This window comes from Pseudorca crassidens, chromosome 1, assembly GCF_039906515.1.
Source record: "Pseudorca crassidens isolate mPseCra1 chromosome 1, mPseCra1.hap1, whole genome shotgun sequence".
Classification (NCBI taxonomy): Eukaryota; Metazoa; Chordata; class Mammalia; order Artiodactyla; family Delphinidae; genus Pseudorca; species Pseudorca crassidens.
In genome coordinates, this window is record NC_090296.1 from 191321908 (window position 1) to 191339148 (window position 17241).

Below are 17241 nucleotides of genomic sequence, written 5' to 3' on the forward strand. Positions count from 1 at the left end.
CTGTCTAAACTACCGGGATTTTGGCAAAAGTTCAAACGTAAACACATGTGTAGCGGGCGCTGGCCCCGGAACGAGGGAGTAAACTGCGCTGACTCTTCCCTTTCTCTGCTTGAACTCCACGTATTAATTCAACTCCCTCAGGAGGCCTGTCATGCTAGGACGCCAGGCCTTACCGTTTTCCCACAGGCTTTCCTTCAGCCCCAGGAAAACAAAAACAAGGCACCCCCAGCCCCGTGCGGCTGTCTACGCACCCTAAACGGTTATTTCAGTCACCCCCATCTCACAGGCCCACCCAGCCCGGAAACTGGATACAATCTCCCTTGGGCCTCCACTGGAGCCCTTTCTCTACATGCAGTTAATAGGCAGCGGAAAACCTCCCAAAATAAGAATTGGGAAAAACTGACAGCAACCTACTTGGCAAACAGGGAACACAGAAACACAAAAGCCTAAAAAGACGGAGCCTGCATTTAAACCAGCAGACACCAGGGGCCACGATGTCTGAGAAGCATAACAGCCTTTCTTCTTGCTGGAATGGAAGGGGGCTCACTGTTCATTAGAAAATAGTCAAGATTTCAAAAATTTATCTATTCCTAGAATAAACAGAGGCCTTAGATAATCACTTACTTGAGTAATGAGCAACAGATACACCATTCACGTTCCAGATCCTATAGAAGTTGAGTGATATTATTCATCTTCCTTCCAACAAGATGTTTTAAGGGTGTTTATGTTCAAACATAAATTGTTTTAAGTACAACTTATGACGATTGCAAGACTCTCCTATTTACTTGGTAGCTTCCATCCTCAAGGAAATTCTCTCTTAAAATAAAGCCTTAACCATCACCCCTTCCTCCCCGCATCCAAGTATGTAGAACTCAAACCACTTACCCCTGTGTCTACAGCCCCCAGGTCCTCAGCCAACAGGGATTAGGACGTGTGCCCTGAGTACCAACACATCCTCCACCAGGCTACTCACTCTGGCATCACAATCAAATCTGCTGCTAACCTGTTATACTAGTTGTTTTACATGCTTTCCCCAAGTCTTGACACAACTGCAGAAGCAGTACTGATTAAGTAAAAGAACAGGACAGGCTGGTAACTAGTAAACGCTCTGCCCGAACCCAGTTCCACAGGAAATGGAGAACTCGCTTCTCTCTCCTTCTGAAGTTACCCAAGTTTGAAATGTTTTCATTTCTTTTGTTGCAACAGGACTCCTTACTCAAGAACTTGGCATCCAGAAACTTCCCATCAGCTTCCGACTACTCTCACAGCTCCTGTCCAAAAGTTCAGAACTTTAACTGTGTCTGTTTTAAACTCCACGCGTAATAGAAGCTACTGGTTAATTAAATGAAAAGGGCAAGGACAAATGACATATCAACACATCCATAATGAAAATTTGTCCTCTACTTACAACCAGTTATAAAGGAAATCATCAGTCGCTTCCGGAAGAACAGTTATAAAATAATTTAACAAGAAACTACAGATGTATCATGACACCTAACTACTTCCCTTATGCCTTAAAAAAACAAAACAAACAAAAAAAGAATCTGAAAAGCTTAAGATAGGATAGTTTTACCTACTTTAATGAAGTATTCAAAAGTAAAATGCAGCCAAAGGCCATGAAAAATAAGATGCTTCTTTTAAAAAGTTTTCAAGGTAATTCAATGAACAAAAATCTCTACCCTTTAGTTTGTAATCTTACAAATGTCAAACTGAGTAAGAACCCAAGTATTTAAGAGTCCAATTTAAGATTTTTAAATTCAGTCTACAGTACAAAATCTACAAACACAACAGTACATGTGATGTGATAATTAGGAAGGACCCTATCAACTTTACTTTCGTAATTTCATCCATGAAGCTTCAGAGCTGAAGTCATAAACATTTTTTCTTTCTTTCTTTTAACAGGTTTTGTGTGTGTGTGTGTGTGTGTGTGTGTGCGCGCGCGCGTGCGCGTGTGTGTTTTGACGGTGTTGCGTCTTCATTGCTGCACGCGGGCTTTCTCTAGTTGCGGCGAGCAGGGGCTACTCTTCGTTGTGATGCGCAGGCTTCTCATCGCAGTGGCTTCTCTTGTTGCAGAGCACAGGCTTCAGTAGTTGTGGCACATGGGCTCAGTAGTTGTGGCTCACGGGCTCTAGAGCACAGGCTCAGTAGTTGTGGAGCATGGCCTTAGTTGCTCCGTGGCATGTGGGATCTTCCCGGCCCAGGGCTCGAACCCGTGTCCCCTGCATTAGCAGGCGGATGCTTAACCACTGCGCCACCAGGGAAGTCCCAATCTTATTTTCCATTTATAAAATATATATTAGCTCTGGGGGAAAAAAATCTGAGTTACCACTGAGTGTTCCTAAATTTCATTCTGTGAGCCATGTAGGAAAATCAATGTTAAGGACTCAGTGGAACTTCCCTTCTATATAACATTTAAACTTGCTCTAAAGCTGATAAACTTTCTAAAATACCTCAGATCAATGGCTTTCTGTCTGTAATCCTCTTTATACAGAGGGACCCAATAACACACCACACTAAAATTAGCTGAAGTAAAAGTTTCCAGAAACAATACTAGCCTTATGCTATATACACCCTGATATTTTTCAGTTTCTTTTTTTTGTATTGCTTCTTGTGACCCACTAATGGATGCAGCTGGGAAAATCCTGTCCTAATTCTTTTACTTAAACTTGCCATCATCACCTGGCAGCACTCCGGGTACCAGGGAAAGCACCCGAAAACTTCCAACAGAAACATAAACTGGCCGAGCAGCCAACTGTCATCATCCCTTCCAAATGAGAAGCACTTAAAACCATGACCTTTTAAAAGTTTATTTGAGCTTCTATTACTGATACTAAAAATTCATCATCTTCTCCTCTGTCTAATCTTTAAAATATCCTTATTCCAATTGTTAAAGAATAACCTCAAATCCTCCTAGCTATATGTGAATGAGTAAAGAAATACAAATTAAAGATTACTTAGAGAATGATATTTGTTCATAGTTCAGTAACAAGCCTTTTTCCCTGTGATGAACATGGGGAACAGAGATCACCGAGGCAGTATTTTCTCCCCTTCTTAAAGTGTTCTTTTAAAAGCAGTTTCAAAAGTTTCTCTATCCATAAATAAAATGATACCCATAGTACATCAATATTTAAAGCTAACTGTAATGGCATTTGCTTCTGTGTTAAAAACTACAGTGTAGGGCTTCCCTGGTGGCGCAGTGGTTGAGAGTCCGCCTGCCGATGCAGGGGACACGGGTTCGTGCCCCGGTTTGGGAAGATCCCACATGCCGCGGGGTGGCTGGGCCCGTGAGCCACGGCCGCTGAGCCTGCGCGTCCGGAGCCCGTGCTCCGCAACGGGAGAGGCCACAGCAGTGAGAGGCCCATGTACCACAAAAAAAAAAAAAAAAACTACAGTGTAACTCAGATTCTTAATACCGAAACAATAATTCTAGTTGCATATTTTTTAAGAAGCAGGACAAAATTCCACACACTTAACTGGAGTTAACAATAGGTAAGAGGAAGTTCTCCAGTCCCAGGTACCTGCAACCCAACCGTCAAAGGTCATTTATACCCGCATGTGGGAAACATGCGGAAAATGGTAAGGGAGACAACTAAGAATTGATGTATTTTTCTTCCTGTTGAAAAGAGACATGGCGACAGTAATGGTGGTTATGAAACAGTAGAAAGAGCTAAGCTTTCGAGTCTGAGAAAGTCAGAGCCCGCTCTGCCACGTGTTAGCTGGATGACCTTGGTTCAACAAGAAAAGTATTAAAATAATTATTCAGTAAATATCAGCTGTGGGCTGGGCACGGTCCTAAATGTCCACGTACATCACCTCATTGAATTTTCACAACACTGGAGGTAGAGGGCCAGAGGGGCTAAGGCACTTATCCAAGGTCGTACAATTAGTCATGGGAAGGCCAGAGTTCAAACATAAGCTGTAACTCATTTCAAAATCTTTGTTGGGCGTTTGCCTTCTGAGCTCTGCGTTCCTTATCTTTCCCTCTCAGGGTTGCTGTCTGGATTAATGACTGACTGTTAATAAGGACTCATCACCCCCTCCCCCCAGCCAGTATCTCAGCGGCCATGAGCACAGGTTACCAAATTTCTCAGGTAAGCGGGCTTCACCTGTTCAAAGTCAGAAACTTCTTATCTTTCGTTCAGAGTCAGAAAACTTATCTTTTTTCCTTCTACCCTCTCACTGCTCCACCCTGCAAACACACCTCCCACACAAATACCTATTACTAACCTTAGGAAGTATGTTCAATTTCATCAGCACTGCATATAACACCCACCTCCCATGAGTCTATTTACTAAGGGAAGGGAGGTGGGTGTCCCAGGTTTATAAGGCAGGGCAAAGTTATCAGACTTCATTCAAAGCCAAGACAATGACAGGCAGAGAGCCACAAAGGCTGGGACTCAGATGGGGCAGCAGGAGTGCCCTAGAACAATCACTAGGGTTAAACTGTATTTACCCTACGAGGTCTTGACCAGGGACAGAATAAAGGCAGGAGAGCGACTGAGCCAGTTGTGGCTTGGGGATCTGGCAGGAATCAGAGGGGCAGGGCCTCAAATATGCCAGGAATTCTGCTGAGGGCAATAAACAACCTCACAGTGGAGGGCAGGATTGCATTAAATTGGTTTTTGAAAGAGGAAGTACCAGGACCAAGTAGTTAATAAGTGTCGACAGAATTTTTCAAAATAGGATTATATTTCTCCCTTGCTTTCCTGTCCACATTAGTTGGCAAATGCTACCCCCTCCACTTCCTTATCCCAAAAAGTGGGTAAACAGAAGCACTGACAGGCTGTTCCATGGAAAGAACCAAAGCACACCGACCAAATTAATTTAACCAAGTTGATGAAAGACATGTCGATAATACACCATCACCTAATCACTGAATCGGGCCTTTTTTTTAAAACAGCAAATAGAGATGAGCTGTGTGAGTATGTGTCCTCAAGGTGTAACAAGTCAGCTATATACGTTAGACTTAAATTGTTAGTTGTCATAGCAACAGTGGACAGTAATGCCTGCTCAGATTGGTATTTAGCAGTTTAGTTCTTTGTTTTACGCTATACATCTATCACTAATTATATAAACTACTTTCCAAGTATTAAGAAATAACTGGTTTGGCAAACCAAAGCAGAATACAACCCATGACGCTGACTTGGATAAAAGCACCCGTAAGTCTAAAGGACATACATTGAATTTATGAATGTTCAGAAAACAGGACATTGTTGCTATATAGCTATTTAATAATCTGAAGAGATACAGCGTCTTTTTACCCTTAGGAAAAAAATTAATTATGAAACTACCAGATTAAATAATATCCTCTAACAAAAGGAGATTCACTGATACATCCATTATTTTAATTAAGTACTGATGACATTATGAATTTAGAATCATTAAATGTCACTCCCACTGACATTCTAATTTTTTTTTAATTTTTATTGGAGTGTAGCTGATTTAGAATGTTGTGTAACTTCTGCTATACAACACAATGGTTCAGTTATACATATACATATACCCACTCTTTTTTAGATTCTTTTCCCATCTAGGTCACTACCGAGTATGGAGTCGAGTTCCCTGTGCTATACAGTATTCATATTAGTTATCTATTTTATATATAGTAGTGTGTATGCCCACCGACATTCTAATTTAAAGCCTGCTTATAAAACAAAGATACAAAGTATCCTAGACTAACATTTTTATTTGTCTTTAATCTAGTTTTATTTTGCCTCATTCTCATTTTTAAAAATAAGTTCTGCTTCTACCTCACAAGCAAGAAACAAATTTTGTTTTCTCTTAAAATGGTTCACTGCAGATTTAAAAAGATTCAACTCACTGGCTTGGAATAATCAGACATTATTTATTTCCTCATTACATCTGCTACTAACCATTTTCTTTACAATTAATCTAAACAACGTGTTTTGTCAAAAGGCACAGGTCCCAGCACCAAAAATGCCAGGTCCCAGTCCCAGCTCAGCCACCGACAGGCTCTGTGCGTTCAGCAAAAGATCCTGCCCCGTGGGGTCAGTTTCCTCACCTGTGGGCCCCAGACCAGGAGACCAGATGTTCTCACTAATCAGGGCAGTCTGATCTAAACTTGCAGACTTTCTTGCACACACACACACACACGCACGTGCGCGCGCACACACACACACACACACTGCACCAGGCAACAAAGTCAGGCTCCAACAGAGACAGGCCTTTCGAAGCCACACACACTCCCCCATCCCTTCCAAAAAGGGAAACGTGAGAAATCTGCTTCTTGCCCATCTGCAACTATAACACAAAATAATAGGGTGACTCCTCGGAAGACCCATGACCAGAAGAAATCCCGATTAAAGCCTGTTTCTGAAATGCAGCCCCTCACTGCCTGGGTGTTGGGACCTTCCATACTTGGAGGCAAACCAGTAAGACAGCATAGCACTCCTCTCTCAGCGCTCCACATAAAAACGAGCACTGTTGGATTACTAACGACTGCTTTAAAGAGGCCTTCCAAAGGGTCCTTCTCTGTCATCCGAAACAACTGATTTCATCATCTGTAATTGGCTATCAGAAATTTACATTAAAGCAGCCCATGTTACTCTTCCCAAAAGCACAGAAGATCTACAAGTGCTGATCGCGGAGTTTCTGGATTGTTCCCGGCTTGGCCTGGATGCTGTGACTGAAAACGGAAATACATCGGTCAGCACTCAGCTTGCCAGCCATCGGCCAGGTCGCAGTGTTCTCATCGGTCACAGCCCAGACGAATGACAGCTCTGCTCTTGACACCACAAAGCGGTGCCAACCTCTGGCTAGAACAGCCACCTCCTGTGCTCCTCTTGCCAGGAGCCTGTAGGATGTGATCAGGGCCACCAGCCTGGCCTCACAGTGCAGCTGCAACGTAATTTCAGGTTGAAAACCCAGAAGGTCTTGTTGTCATTCCTGCTCCTCAAATATATCCAGATACCAACATTGCCATGGCTAAAAACGCTCTCCTCATGTTTTCTTCATTATCAAATAGAAAAATGTTACAGCAGGAAGCTTGCACTAAGAATTGATCTTCCGCCCGTGGGATTGTCTTAAAATGTAATTTAGGTCAGGTCACTCCCCAGAAGCTTCTCTAAGTCCCTGACCATGGCCGTCACTCCCTACCTGACCTGATCCGGGCCTATTTCTCACACCTCGTCCCCTGCATCTCTCCGTCTCTCCCCGCAGCCTTGCTCCCCGCCCTCCAGTCCTGGCAGCCTCCCTTCATTTTTTTTTTTTTTTTTTTTTGCGGTACGCGGGCCTCTCACTGCTGTGGCCTCTCCCGTTGCGGAGCACAGGCTCCGGACGCGCAGGCTCAGCGGCCATGGCTCACGGGCCCAGCCGCTCCGCGGCATGTGGGATCTTCCCGGGCCGGGACACGAACCCGCGTCCCCTGCATTGGCAGCGGACTCTCAACCACTGCGCCACCAGGGAAGCCCTCGCTTCATTTTTTACCTAGTCTGTGCTCACGTCAGTACCTGCTCCAACCCATCCCTTCCCATCCCAAATCTCTCCATACTACTGGCTCACCCTTGAATCTCCACTCAAACATCACCTGCCCAGATCACCCCACCTAACTTGGGTCCTTCCACCATCAGTCTGTCCTAAGCTCACATCCCAACCCTTTCACAGCCTTGGGAACTGTTCATTTTACTGCTGGGAACATGTTTTTTGATCATCTTCCCTCTAGATATGAAGCTACCTGAGCGTCGGGGCCACTGCTCTCTGGGCACCACTGTATCTCCAGGGCTTACAATTACTAAATGTTTGATTATCACTTGCTAAAGCAATTCAGTGTCTCAGTAAATTTTGCAGGGTTAGAAAAGATGCAGCCCATGAACATTTTTCTTTGTCCTAAGTTGGTCACGGACCAATAAGAAAAGTATTCACTTGTCTTGGGCAAAGTTAATTTCTACTCTTTCTATTTCTCCCCACTGAATATCCACCCTGTGGGTCTGTGCACTCCTGCAATCTCCTGATTTAAATGGGAGTTTTAGAACACTGAAATCTGTAATAGAAACGCTGTTATCAATGACAGTCTGGTTCCCAGGTAATCCTTAGAAATACGAGTCCTCCTTCTTGTTAAAATTTATTCAGTGCTTACTATGTTCCAGGCACTGTTTTTGGTTTTTTGGGGTTTTGGCCGTGCTGCCCGGCATGCGGGATCCTCGTTCCCTGACCAGGGATCGAACCCGTGCCTCCAGCAGTGGAAGTGCGGAATCCCAACCACTCGACCGCCAGGGAAGTCCCAGGCACCATCTTGAACACTGCGTCTTTCACGTCATTTGCCTTCCGAGACAGTCCTATGATGGAGGGATTACTGTCCTTATTGAAAGAGGAGAAGCTGAAGCCCAGGGATGTTAACAACTGGTGCAAGGTCGTGCAGCTGTAAGAGCCTCATCAGTCCAGTGGGTCTGCCACCAGCGTCTGGGCTCTTTACTGCTGTGTGATGGTGTTTTTATCTCCTGCGAGAGAAGTCCTCTACTAGCAGGAAACAGAAATGAGGCAGAGCCACCCCTTCCTGTTTTGGAGTCAGGCAAATCATTTTTTTAAAAAAATTTTTAGAGAAAAAGACTAAATTCCTCTTCGGACCCACGCTCCCTCAGTCCAGGTAATTCCCTCTGGGTCTCCCCAGTGCATCACGCGTCCCTCACCTCCCCCATCAATGCATCTTTATGCTTTGCAATTCACCACAGGGTCCCCAACTGCTCTCCTCCCCTGCGTGCTTAGCAGAAGCACATGCACATGCACTCACAAACAACTTTCCAAATTCCTATTTACTTCACCCTGCGGTGTAAAAGGTAAATAACTACTGAACCTTCCTAGCGATGCCAAAATGCATAACATATAAAAGGTTACTGATTCACAAAGTATCGTCTGAATTATTACACAGCCAGAAAATGACCAAACTTGGATGGACATTTCAAGAATTATCCAGGAAGATAACTAAACAGGTCAACGGGCAGTGCTCACCTGGTCCCGGTTTTCCCAACCGCTTTCCCTCCTGCGATTCTGAACTCAGACTAAGCTGCTGGCGATCGCAGAGAGGACTGGAAATCGGGGGGGTGGACGGGGAGTTGAGCAGGGAGATTCTAAATCTAGTGGCTGGAGCTGGAAACCACCTACACTTTGCTGCTAAATTTTAAGAAACACTTCAACACCTTTATAATATGTTCTGCCAGGTATAATAAAAATGTGCCCAAAGAGCTTGAGTTCTTATGAGCTGCCAGGAGCCAAACGTGGGGAAAAAAAGTCCAAAACAGCAGATGAAGATGTAGGGGGAAGAGAAACAACTAGCGAGTTAGGTGGGTCCATCTCAGCAAAGTAACACCCTCCCCCCTCCCCCACCCCCGGGCAAAAAGGATAAGCTGCTTTTGTTTATTTACATGTGGACAAACTGGCTTAAGTTAACTTCCATTTTCCTTCAAACACTACAGCTGTGGTTTCCAATTCTCCCCTGCACACCAGAATCATCTGTGAAACTTCAAAAAAAAAAAAAGGTGTGTCCAGCTCCAGTAGAGAAGCACTAAAGGAGCACCCATCGTGATCAGCCACACCTCCAACGGGGTCTGGGCCATAACACAGCCAGGGAAAGAGCAAGGCTGGTCAGGACAGCAAGAGCCACTGCTCCATCTCCAAGAGCCTCCTCTCCCTCCATCTCCAAGACCAAGCAGCTGCACCACCCATCCATGCGTCCATCCATGCATCCATCCATTTATCCAACCATCCATCCATCCATCCATCCATCCATCCATGCATCCATCCATTTATCCATCCATCCGTCCATCCATCCGTCCATCCATGCGTCCATCCATGCGTCCATCCATTTATCCATCCATCCGTCCATCCACCCGTCCATCCATGCGTCCATCCATCCATCCATCCATCCATCCACCTATCCATCCATCCATCCATGCATCTATCCATCCATCCACCCATCCACCCACCTTCACTGAGCACCTCTCGTGCCAGCACTGAGTACCAGGACACATGGCAAATAACACTGGCGGCCCTGCCCTCCAGGAATTCCATTCTAGGGGAAACCACACCAGGGAAATTGAAGTTACCCTTTTCTTCAAAAAAAACAAAAGCAATTAAAAAGGTTCCCACAAGCAATTTCAATCAGTCTCACTGAACTGAAGTCCTTTCAGCCCACAGCTTCTCATTCGGTCATCAGAAAAGTGTTGTGTTGTGTTGTGCTGCAAGAACTGGTAAATGCTTTCTATAAATGTGAAGAAAATTGTGTTAAACTCCAACATCCTCCTTCCCAAGCTGAAACATTCTAGTTCATTCAATGTTCACACCATCTCCAGGTTTCCAAATCCACAACCCCAGCCTGCACAGTCTCACTTCAACCAGCAGGGCAGGACTATTTCACACCCGGCTTCACTCAGTGGCTTGAGATCCAGACAATCAAACAACATTAACTAGCTCAGGGCCCCTGTGTTCCCCACATCCTCGGAACGGGTAAGCGAGTGTTCCAAAATCAAGTCTGTCCCATCAGCATTTCCTAGTTTTTCTTTTATTTTTTTTCATTTGGAACAAACGCCCATCACAGGCTTAGGGAATATAAAAGAAGTACAAGAATCCCTTTTAAGAGTATTTAGTTTTTTTGTAAAAACTAAATCAACACAAGTAACGTGAGTATCACGTAACACTACATCTTGATTCAGAACAAAATTGTGGCGAGTAGGCAAAACAGATTAGTCAGAGTGTGAAACTCCACTGAAGCAACAAGCCTCAAAAGACGGGTGTGACCAGGCGGAGTCAGCAGTGACCAGGCAGGGGATTTTTAAGGAGTAGGAAGGGTCCTCCGATGGGAGAGACAATGGAGACACCAGCCCGACTGAAACACGGGGACTGAAGGGGTGAGGGACAGGAGATTTGGCTGAACCAGTAAGAGGGGCAGGTAACCCAGGGCTCGGAAACCAGATGTGGTTCCCCTGTGACATGGTCAGTGAGACAGAGGTGTGGCAGGTCCCCGAGAAGGAGAAGGCATGACAGAAACTGTTTTAGGTACCTGTATAAAACAGCTGCCATTGGGCTTCCCTGGTGGCGCAGTGGTTAAGAATCCGCCTGCCAATGCAGGGGACACGCGTTCGAGCCCTGGTCTGGGAGGATCCCACATGCCGCGGAGCAACTAAGCCCACGAGCCACAACTACTGAGCCCGCGAGCCACAACTACTGAGCCTGCATTCTAGAGCCCGCGAGCCACAACTACTGAGCCCGTGTGCTCCAACTACTGAAGCCCACGTGCCTAGAGCCCGTGCTCCGCAACAAGAGAAGCCACCGCAGTGAGAAGCCCGCGCACCACAACGAAGAGTAGCCCCCACTCACCGCAACCAGACAAAGCCCGGGCGCAGCAACAAAGACCCAACACAGCCCAAAATAAATAAAATAAAATAAATTAATTTAAAAGAACAAAACAGCTGCCATCAATTCTGATGGAGCCTCCGATAAATGTCTGACGCGCCAAGTTATTTTCAACAAGAACTTTAATCCAGGTTGTTCATACCATTTCCATGCCTATCATCAAAACAAAATCACATTCCAGTATGCCAAAGTCCCAGTATTTACAAATGAGAAATTCAAAACAGCTTCCCATCAGCCTCCCTGGGCTCTTCATGCCCCATTTTCTCCACCTACTGGGCCTGTGATGATTCTAGAAGCCACTGGCAAACATGAGCGAAAAGAAGCAACTACCTGGCCGTCCCACTGGGATTTTGTTCTAAACATCTGACCAGCACCTGTGCGTCAGGCACGGTGCCTGGTGGGGTCTGAGTCAAGCCACACACAACAAGCCTTTCACTTTCAAAAAGCTACTCCTGCCCTTTCGGAGAAGATATGACTCCTGGAAAGCAAATGCCTATTGTTTACCGTAGCCCACAGAGGGAATCCAGGGAGTCCAATCTTCCAATAATTCACCAAGTATTTATTCCACATCTATTAAGTGCCTGGCACCGTTCTAAACAGTGTGCAATTAGCAGGAAAGGAATCAAAGCTCCTGCCCTCATGAAGCCTATCTTCTGTATCACGGCAAGTTCTTCAGGTTATGTTCCACAGGCTCCCGCAGTTTATGATCATGGTAATGCAATAATAATGACACTTCTCGTGTCTTTCTTAGAATCTGTGATACCTTCCAAGCCCAGTCTATTACATAAAAGACGATGACAGACCCAAGAAATAATTAAAGTCAAAGAGTGGTTTCCATTATAAAAGGAAGAAACCACTAGGTATTATTTGGAGTATATTTCTTAGCCTCCAAAATGCTCAACTCATAAAATCTGACTAAAATTAAATTAGAGTATTTCCAGATATAATGATGAATGCTTTAAGGGTGCCCCCAAGTAGAATATTCTCAATTGTTTTAAGCAGAGGATAGAATGGTCTTTTAATGTAAAACGGTATTAGGACGAACAATTAAGTAGTTACCCATCACAGTTTATACTTCAAAGTGAGCTGTGCCTTAGTAAACAGTTTTGGGAGAGACTGCGAACGTTAACAGTCACTAACGTATTAACTAAAGCCACAGAACTGAACGTTCAGCTGGAAATATCAAAGTAACAATGTTCATATCTTTAAAGTGATAAGTAGAGGATGCAAAACTGCTAATTTCCTGCTTTTTGGGTGCTTTGTAGCCATCTTAGTAATCACTTAATCATATCATAAGGAACATGAAGAAAGACCAACAGGATGGAATCCTCCACTTTCAGGAAAATAGACCATCAGCAGATTTGGATTCCTGTCCACAGACAAAGGACAGAAGCCTTAAAGTAGCAATACGTTAGGACAATACCACATCAGCTACACAACAGTGAACAAACATGCTTCCTAAATCCAGGGGTAAAAGCAGGGAGCTCATCCCCAGATGTGAGATGCCCTTTGCATCTCTGGGTAGACACTTCTACTTCCAGCCATAAAACTGTAAAGAGAGGGACTGCCCTGGCGGTCCAGTAGTTAAGACTTCACCTTCCAATGCAGGGGGTGTGGGTTCGATCCCTGGTTGGGAGCTAAGATCCCACATGCCTTGTGGCCAAAAAACCAAAACATAAAACAGAAGCAATATTGTAACAAATTCAATAAAGACTTTAAAAAAAATTGTCCACATCAAAAAAAAGTCTTTGAAACAAAAATTGTAAAGAGAAATACTCAACACACCACTGACAAAAGGACTCAGAGGCAATAACTGAGAGGTTAATTGCATGTTAATTTCCAGGAATATTTCTCAGCTATGCAAGGAGCTCTACTATCACTGTAGGACAAGATCCTCCTGCATTTTTCTTACATAACAATCAGTGCTTGGGCTTCCCTGGTGGCGCAGTGGTTGGGAATCCTCCTGCCAAAGCAGGGGACACGGGTTCGAGCCCTGGTCCGGGAAGATCCCACATGCCGCCGAGCAACTGGGCCCGTGCGTCACAACTACTGAGCCTGCGGCTCTAGAGCCCACAAGCCACAACTGCTGAGCCCTCGTGGAGCGGCTACTGAGGCCTGTGTGCTTAGAGCCCATGCTCCACAACAGGAGAGCCCACTGCAATAAGAAGCCCATGCACGGCAACGAAGAGTAGCCCCTGCTCACCGCAACTAGAGAAAGCCGGCTTGCTGCAACTAGAGAAAGCCCTCACAGCAACGAAGACCCAACACAGCCAAAAATAAATAAATTAATAAGTTTAAAAAAAAAAAAAAAGAATCAGTGCTTGCCTGAGGTGTAGCAGAAATGAGAAAAAGCAAATTGTGCCCCTGCTATAAAGTTCCACAAGCAACACTTTGCTTGAATAAGTCTTGAATAAGGTTTCTCTAATAAATCAATTAATTGTTATTCAAATAAAGAGGAAAAGTTCTGAGGTTGAAAACAGGCGTAGAAACGTTACACTAATCTGTTAAATAAACAAAAACTTGAAGGGGGAAAAGGGATTTTTGTTACCACTCCAACTATAAAAACTGGGGTTTTCATGTACAAGGTGACCTGTTGACGAAGGAAAAGGTTTAACAGACATACTTATTTCGCTATTAAAACAAAAAAAAAACTCTCCCCGCCCCTGCCGGTTTTAGAAGCAATATGATCATAGAAAATTTGGAAATCAGAAAAGTATACAGAAAATAAAGTATCATCCACGAATGCATCACTAAACATATCCATATTTTGATATATTTTCCTTTCAGTTAATACAAATACACATCTCTTTTCTTTTTTTTAGCAAAATGAGGGTCATATTAAGTAGACAATTTATGACATTTGCAAGCATTTCATCTGTGATAAAATACTTTTAAAATATGGTTGCATAATATGCCATTATACAGGTGTATTATAACTGACTCATCTACCCTCCTGTCCTATTCAAAATGAAAGATAATTTAATGAATTTTAATGTAACAGACTGAGAAAAGATCACTGTTGCGGTTTCAGAATCCACACTGTACCATCCGTAATTCTCTGAAAAGGTTATTTCAGTACTCCCACCTTTACCAGTTATGTATCTGTGTAAGATTGGATTTTCTACGTATACTTCAACCAAAACAACCTATCAACACACTGAATGCAGAAGCAGTTATGAGAACCCAGTTATTTTCTATTAAAGCTGGTTATGAAATAGATTTGCAAAAATGTAAAACAATGCCGCCAATGTCATTAATTTTTTTAACTTTGAAAAATAGTTATTTCCATTTAAAAACTTATTTTAAAAATGTGCACAAATGTAAAATAACGTTCATATCACTATTTTTTTCTGTTTTGGAAACGTTACCTTCCAATAAGAATGGTCTTCTGCTAATACGTAATGGGCTTACTGTTATTTTTGCCATTTTTAAGCGAATTTTCTAAACTTTCTCTGTTTTAATTCCTAACACGGTAAATAATCAATAGATATTACAATGGACAGAGGTCTTTGAGGGTCTTCAAATACTCTTTAACAGTATAAACAGAGGGTCCTGATATCAAAAAGTTTGAGAGCCACTAGGCTGTAGAATAAAGGGTCTCTTTAACAAATAAGTGTATGTATTATTTTGTTTGCTTGTAACAGACTTCTGCTTAAAGAGACTTCTCCAAGGCCTTTGATAGATGAGCAGTGTCTTTGCTGAATGGAATCCGTCCTCTTCTAGCCCATGTTTAGTCTCTAAATAATTAGGCCCCCAAATACTGAAATGTATTTCGACATTCTATTACCAAACACTATTTAAAGCAGATATTGCAAGGAAAACAGGATCCCGGAAAATCAGAAATGTAGATCTCTGACAACAACTACCTCTGCACTTGTTGGTTAAAAAAATAAAAATATGTCAAAACGTCTGGAGTAAGAGCAGAGTGACTCAGATGATGGTACCTGATACCTACTTATCTCCACAGTTACCATGTTTTTACTTCCTGCTACCAAATGACACAAGCAATTCTTTGAATTCTGCAGACCCAATGACACAGGCTCCCTCCCAACCACCAGGCCCAGAACTCCATGGAAATAAGAAAACACCCACGTGGTGCCTGTTACAACTTTACTTTCTAATCAACAACAATCCAATCAAAAGGTCCCAAACTATTGTAACATTATAGGTACTCCTAGCATCTCTAGAACAGGAATTCTCCTATACAGTTGTCCTGTTTTTCCAAAACGTATGGTTTCTACAAAGGAACAAAACAGTCATGCTTTTTTAAAACTCAGGTTGAAAATAAAAAACTCTTTCAATAAAATATTACATATTTATTGGGACTTCCCTGGCAGTCCAGTGGTTAAGGCTCCACGCTTCCACCACAGGGAGCACAGGTTCAATCCCTCAATCCCTGGTCGGGGAACTAAGACCCCACATGCTCTGAGGTGTGGCCAATAAATTAATTAATTTTAAAATAACATATTTATTGAGGGTGTAGCAGGTGCCCGGCTTCCCAATACTGAGGATAAAGCAGTGAACAAAACTGCGTCCCTGCTCTCAGGAGGCTCCTATTCTAAGCGGGGAAGCAGACCCTTAACTGAGGAAGAGCAGTGAAGTCTGCTGGGTTTGAACAAACAAGCCCAGGAGGCCCGGAGAACAAGAAGATCGCCCGGATGAAATAGAGCCCCAGGGCAAGCTCTTCACAGCCATGTGGAGGCACAGACCTTAAATACAAGGAAGATCAATCAGAAGAGAGAGGGGGCTCAAGACAGGAACACAGCAACACCAGAAATCCAAACTCACCCGGGGAGACAGTGGAGCCATTGGCCAAAATGGATGACGCTGAAGAGAAACGAGCTTGATCAGAGAAAACAGGGAGATCACCTTTAGACACACTGCATTTAGATGCCCATAAAGCATACGAGTGAATAAAGGAAGCTTGGATGTGAGTGCCCGAGCTTGGGAGTCAGATACAGGCTGGTTACGTAGATCTGGGAGCCCCAAATCCACAAGCAACTGAGGCCAAGGAAACTCACAGGGTGACAAAGGTGCCTCCAAATCCTCAAATATAAAGGGAAGGATAAAGAGGAGGAGCCTGCAAAGGAGACTGAAGGGGAAGATCCAGAAAGAGAAGGGAAGCCAGGAGGGCGCAAGGTCTCAAAAGCTCAGGGACATGAAAATGTTTCAGAAAGCGAGATGCTCTCAGCAGTGGCAAGTGGACAAGCAAAACTGCTGAGAGGGGGCTCCCCTGGTGGCGCAGTGGTTGAGAGTCCGCCTGCCGATGCGGGGGACGCGGGTTCGTGCCCCGGTCCGGGAGGATCCCACATGCCGCCGAGCGGCTGGGCCCGTGAGCCATGGCCGCTGAGCCTGCGCGTCCGGAGCCTGTGCTCCGTGACGGGAGAGGCCACAGCAGTGAGAGGCCCGCGTACCGCAAAAAAAAAAAACTGCTGAGAGGCCAAGTAAGAAAGCACACAGGCAAGTGCCTTCTAGATTTAGCAACAGGGAGGCTGGCCTCACGGGTGTGGACCTTTGCATCCCTGTGCTCAGATGAGCCCCCCACCTGGTTTAATGCTTTGCTGCTGCCATCTTGAAATTCTTAATAATTTTTGAACAAGGAGCCTCCCACTGTCATTCTGCACGGAGCCCTGCACATCATGTAGCCAATTCTGCCTCTGAGATTAGTGTCAGTAAAGTGGTGGAGATTAAAAAAAAAAAAAAAGAATACAGTGGTTTAAGGAGTGAATGGAAATAAGCAAATTGAGAGACAGACAGCCAGACTAAGGTGGTCCCCATGATCCTCATCTCCCATTGTTCCCCCTAGTTTAATCCCCTCCCTCTGAGTGTGGGCAGAACCTGTGACTCAGTTCTAAACAACAGAATTAGACCAAGGTG

General features: G+C 44.2%; 1 protein-coding gene across 2 annotated transcripts in view; it reads right to left on the reverse strand.

Annotated features, from left to right (window-relative positions):
• Positions 1-17241, reverse strand: part of FAM107B (family with sequence similarity 107 member B) — an 86780-nt gene that overhangs the window by 39087 nt on the left and 30452 nt on the right. Inside the window, exon 1 of one of the 2 annotated variants that reach the window (XM_067703896.1) lies at positions 886-1153. The exons of the other annotated variant lie outside the window; for it this stretch is intronic. The gene's annotated coding sequence lies outside the window, so the exon portion shown is untranslated. Of the gene's footprint in view, positions 1-885; positions 1154-17241 lie in introns of those variants that run through there. 2 annotated transcript variants of the gene reach the window in all.